Below are 6,295 nucleotides of genomic sequence, written 5' to 3'. Positions count from 1 at the left end.
CTGCCTCTTTAGGGGGCACTGCTATAAAGATGTTACCCTTAAGTAAAATGGGGTTGACTGTCATGTGCATGAACCTCTTCAGGCCTCTGGGATCCAGAAAACCCAGCAAGAGAAAGTGCTGACATGTACTTTAGGGTCGCAAATATGGTCTGTCTTGCTGAATAGTATAGGGGAACCAGAGCAAAATCTCTACAAAGGAGGCATTGCATACAGTCTGCACAACAATGTTTGCCCCGACCTGCAGGGATAATCAGTGGGGACCCAGGGCAAGGAAGTAAGAGAGTGGGAGGAAAAGAGACTCGAAGAATGAGAGCAAGTCAATCATACTGATCAAGTTCTGAAAATTTTTATCCAAGAGTGGCGATATAAGCGTAAGCAAGAGGAGGCTCCAAGGGAGGGGGGAATAGTCGGGTGCTCTCTGAAGGTCAGGTGACAACCTTCAGCTGGAATCCAATGGTCACAGTGCCCTCTTTATCCACAAACATTCTTACTGTTATGACCACAAATGTTCTCCCAGGATTGTTTATGTAAGCTAGAAAATTTCTACAAGGCCAAGGCTCCTGGCATCTCCCCCCTTTTAATTATTTTCACTAAGGCCCCATGGAACTGGGGTGATCAATAGTCATCTCATCCTTGGATAAGTGGGCATTAACCAGCAGGGAGAGCATTGACCTGATTCCTCCCGGGGGTACCATCACACACACACACACACACACACACACACACACACACACACACACCCCAGTCATGGCTCTTGGTATCTTATATACTAGTATAGCAGAATTTAAATTGTAGTTGTTCAAGGATCAAGAACAAGGGGACTCCTGTGGTGTGGGGCAGGCACTGGGTGCAGAGGGTGCTGCACGGTCTTGGGCACCTGCAAGCCCACGTTCTTTAGCTACTCTGTGGGAGGAAACACGGTCACTGCGGGACGCCGGCAACCTCGCCCCTGCTCGCAGCCCAGGACTGAAGGAAACACTGCCTTATCCTTGGAGAGAGGAGATGTGGTGTGCGTGGCTGGCTCAGAGCAGGTTACATTTTTTAAGGATATCAACCACATAGATTTTCATGAAATAAATTACGTTCAGAACAAGAAAAAAATAAAAAGAACAAGGGTACTTCAAAAATTGACAAAAATGTTTTAAGACTGGCACCAGTCATTTTAAAGGGGATGGGATAAGGGACAGATGTAAATGGAGGATGTCCTAATGCAGCACAAAGGAAGCAGGCTGAGACATTTCCTAATCCAGTAATACTGGCAAGTAGCAGTCCCTCTCTTAAGAGAGATAACTAGGAATAAAGGGTGATGTGTGCACAATGTGGAGAGCTGTATACTCTCCTTTTCTTTATTCTGTATCTATTGTTCTAAGAAGCTCATAAGTTTTTCCTTGCAAAACTAGGGCAGAAGTCCCTGTAGCAGCACCTCCCACAAAAGCATATGGAGACTTTAGTTCTAAATCTTTAGTAATTAGTTTCTCTATTGATAGTGAAATTTCCTCCAGCAGGCATATCCATCAACTTAGTGTTGTTTACCTTTACCACAACTTCTGACCTTCCCATACTGTAATAAAGGGTGAATCAGGGATGAAGGCCGAATACAACTTCTCTATCATCATTGTTAGGCACTCTACAAACTCATGATCAGCATCATACTTTCTCCCAGCATCAGCATGTCTCAGTAACCACTCTGGCAGCTTGCATGCTCCTTCAGCATCCTGCAGAAAAAACACAAACATGTCCTTTTTCCCACACTTAGAGAGTTCCTTGACATTGAAATTTTAAAATGTTTGTGGTGTGGGATATGATTCCCTGCTTTGTATTCAAAAGTCAATTTTTCAGAGTGCAATGCACACATTCAACAATTCTTTGTCCTATGGATTATGAGGAATTCCAGTTTTATGTTCAATTCCAAATTCCTTACAAAATTGTATAAAGTTGTTTCCAGTATAAGCAGGGCCATTAACTGCATTGATGATTTTAGGTAATAGCAGTAAAAGCCTATAAGCGATATCAATTACATTTCCCAAAGCTTCTCCTGTATGTAGAGAAGCAAAAATGAGTCCTGAATAAGTGTCAATACAAACATGTATATATTTCAATTTTCCAAAGTCTGAATAATGAGTTACATCTATTTGCCAAATATGATTGGGCATAAGGCCTCGTGAATTAACCTCTAGCCAAGGAACTTGAGACAATGTAAGACAGTCAGGATATTGCTGTACAATCATTCTGTCTTGCTCTTATGTCGATCTTATGTCAGAGCCTTAAGCTATTACTAGAAAGATGAAATTTATTATGATCATCTTTAATCAAAACAATAGAATCTGAAACTAAAGCTTCTCCTATCAAAGCTTTGACAATACAATCATTGCCTGCAGCTAAAGATCTGGGAAGATCAGAATGAGCTCTTATATGGCAAATATAGAAAGGTTTTATTTCAAGCAAGAATGGTGTTTTGTGCCACACCACCTCCAGTAGGATCTTTGTGACAAGTTCCTCAGACTGAGGCAATTGACCTCCAAAGGTCCTGTAGGTGTATGAGTCATATTAAAAATCAACAAATATAAAGGCAAAGAATAATCTATATAAGTAACAAATTGTTTTTCAGTAGCTCTTTCTACTTGTAAGGCCAACAATCGTTCTGAAGTTAAAACTCTAGGAGAGGGTAGTATCAGCATTCCCCCTAAGAATATCAAATAAGGTTTTAATTCTCCTGTAATAAGCTTTAAATAAGAATGGAGCCAAGTAATATCAGCTAACAGCTGATAAATACACAGAATAATGGTAGGAATGGGGTATATTGCTGTCCATAACCTGTTTACATTCTGGCCAGAAAAGACAGACACATAGTCACAGTCAAATATAGAAAGAGAAGCCACCAGATCCTGAATCCACAGTGGAAAAAGAAACCAGAAGAAATATTGAATGGCTCAGTACCATATTAGGGCATCTGTCTTATCCTATAGATTTAAAAAAAAACAAGGAAGAAATTCTCATCAGTGTCTTTAAATGCTGACATACTGAACAGTCCATGACACGTTCAAACTGCCCCAAGTCCCAGAGTTCCCATCCCCCAGGGTTCTATCCCATGGCTCTCTCCTTTTTACAAACCAGATACCTTAAGCTGTCACTTTTTAATGCTGTAACTGAAGGAAGGACTTCCTAGGAATTTTACCTCCCAATGGAAAGCAAATTAAGCCTAGGTCAAAGCCTTTGAAGATAGAAGTAAATGAGGTGTTGTGGGCTGGCTGAATCTCCCCCATGGGTCCTTTTCTATATTACAAGCTTCTCAGGGATGAGCCACCAGGATTTTTGCTGGCAAGGCTGAACATAGGTGACTCCACTTTAACTCCTAGAAATCAACACTTTTATTGGAGCTCATGGAGGCAATAGGATCTAGAGGGCAGAGAAGAATTCCTAGTCCTCAAAGCAGATAATTTCCATACCTGGGACTGCAGGTCCAGAGACAGATNAGGAAATGGGATGGAAGGTGGAACATGAACCAGGCTATCTGGACTCTAANTAGCAAAATTCCTCTGATCTCTGAGATCTGAGAAATGGGTCTGTGCCACCTCCATCATTGTAGTCATGGANCTGTCCATTATTTTCTTTATGTTTCACAATACAGTTAATAGCACCACATCAGCCCNAGGCTAAAATCTGCTGTCTTGTGACAGGGCACACTCACAGCTAGGGCTTGATATTCCTATGGAGACACAAACTAAGACCCCACCNTGTCTTTACTTTAATCATCCTTTTCCATATCAGAAAAGTCACCACTGCTCCAGTAAGCAGAACTCCAAGAACCAGAGCAATAATAATAGCCATGATGGGGATGCAAAGGGAAAGGAAGGAATGCAGGAGTGAGGATCCTGACTTCTAACTCTCAGTCTTGACCCAAATCGTTCTCCACAAGATCTCCCATTTTTCTGAGTAGTCTCTGTGGAGTCCTTACCCCATCTCAGGGTGATGGGTTCAGGAAGTCCCACATGATTCACATGATATGTGTTCTCTGCCCTTCTCCAGAAGGAACCACCATGTAAACTATTTTCCTACATGCCTTGTCCTATAACCTCCATGTCCTGGATCTGGTTGCTTCTATCCCTCTGCCAGGTCAGGGTGATTGAATCAGGATAGAAGTTCAGGGTCCAACACCTCAGGGTGATTTTTCTATCAAATCTGATCTTATGAGTCACATGTATTTTGGGGGGTCTGAAGAAATCAATTGAAAACGTAAGGCACGTTGCATTCTTCCTGGTGATTGAGTCATCAATGCTCATATAGCCTTGTTACGAATGGATAGGAGAGTTAACTTGAAAGAGAGGTGTAGACTGCCCACAGCAGCCTACACTAAGGATATGAATAGGATAATCTACTCCTTGGAAAGATTCAGAGTCAGCATGAGACAGCACAGAGCAGGAGATGCTGGATCTCCCTCTAGGAATACGGACAAGGACTCTTCTGCTTCTGACTGGGTGGAGATAAAAGATTTAGAAACACTAGGGTCAGACTTCAAAGTCACTCTTCATGGAGAGTGAACAAGCCTGGGACAGGTCAAGGTTCACAATATAAATAGAAGGAACTGCTGCTTATTTAACATACTTAACTACCCTGAGAAAAGACGTAGCCTTCTGGAGAGTCCCTGTCTCTGGCTGAATCAGGAAACGCACACTCCTTCTTTCCTCTTTAATGAGTGACTGAGTTAGTATTCCAGCTGCTCCCTGCTGAAGGGGACTCCTCAGTGGTCAGGAGCTCCAGTCTCAGAGCATATGTGGAATTTTCTGTCCTTACCTGCTCTCACCAAAATCTCCTTCCCATAATCCAGCTGTGTGAGGAAGAAGTCCACACATTCAACCTCCAGATAAGTCTTTGCAAACTGTGTATAATTTGACTCCTCATACACTTGTTTGAGCATCTCAAATGCTTTGCCAACAATGGCCCAAGTCCTCTGGCCCTCAATTCAGTATGATGTAATTGTGGCCATTTAAGGCTTTTTCTAAAAATCCATGACTAAAGTACCCTCAAGGCAACACATCACAGTCATACTTCCTCTGGATTGTTTGATATACTGGACAAGACCCCTCTCTAAGCCATTCCAACTAGCCAAAAACCCTTGATAAGGCTCTTGGTAGACTAGGTCCCTCCCATATGTCCTTTTTAAGTGCCCTGGTTTGATCTTAAAGTGCACAGAAATTCAGGAGAATGTCCCTTGGATCTCTTGAATGATGGGTTACATTTTCCAGGGTAAACTTTGGACATGAGGAACTCTGGCAACCCCATGGAGAGTTATAAATTTGGGATTTCTGATCTGGGCTCACTTGCCAGTCACTCTATTTGTGTAGTTGTGGAACAGTGTCTGAAGTAACTTTCTGAAAACACAGAGCCTCCTGTGCTTTCTCCTCCCAGTACTCTGAATTCTGCTGACCCATCCATGGTGCACAGTGTTCCATCCTTGGAGTCCCTGCTCTGCTGTTGATTCTTCCAGCTGTATATCATCCACAAAGCCAAAAAAATGTACAGGGGCTCCAGGAAGTGAGGCCAAGGCAAGAGAACTTGGAAAAGTCAGCACAGTGTGGCCCTATGTACAGTGGGATTTTATATATTGAGCCTACACTAGAACCCCATGATGCTCAACAACCTGGCCACTGAGAATAGCTGGGATTAGGGAACAAGAGGCAGGGTAGGATGTAAAATGCAAAAAGGAATAGGAGGTTCTGTCTTGGCTAGGGAGAAGAGAGACTTTCCTGGTACTGCTCCCCTAGGGATGGAGACCTTTGGTTTCCCACATTGGGTCCTTTCCCTATGAAAACCCCACTCACCCTCTGGATGGCTAGTCAGGGTTGGCACAGCCAGGAGTAGCATGAGAAAATCTGTAACATACATCTTCATCCTGTTTGAAGAATGAAGTCAGATTCTGCTATTATGTGTTTATTTCATAATCTTGAAAGGAGGAGCCTGATTGGTTTCTCTTAAGAATTCACAAAGGTAGTGATATAGGGAGTTTGGTTGGGTCATGGGAAGATGAATGTCTGGAAGAGAACTCTCTGGGCTCCTGCCTCTCAAGCTCAGATCCATCTCTGGGTCCTGGGATCCTAGAAGACAAGTTACATACCCTGATATTGTCCCCCTCATTCGGGCCACAATATCCTCTGAGTCTAGGCCAGAAACCAATGAGTCAGGAAATCTCAAACATTGAGATATCTGGTTATCTACAGAGTCTTTCAAATTGATTTTTCATCAAGTCCACATGTTTGTGTCTTATGACAATCCACGTTCACAAAGTTAGGAATTGAGA

General features: G+C 42.7%; 1 pseudogene; it reads right to left on the bottom strand.

Moving 5' to 3' along the window:
* Positions 1-1,535: 1,535 nt before the first annotated feature.
* LOC110315059 lies at positions 1,536-5,889 on the bottom strand (annotated as a pseudogene).
* Positions 5,890-6,295: the final 406 nt, after the last annotated feature.

The sequence above is a fragment of the Mus pahari genome, unplaced genomic scaffold (genome assembly GCF_900095145.1).
Source record: "Mus pahari unplaced genomic scaffold, PAHARI_EIJ_v1.1 scaffold_10947_1, whole genome shotgun sequence".
NCBI classification, from domain to species: Eukaryota; Metazoa; Chordata; class Mammalia; order Rodentia; family Muridae; genus Mus; species Mus pahari.
This window is presented reverse-complemented; position numbering and strand designations above follow the sequence as displayed.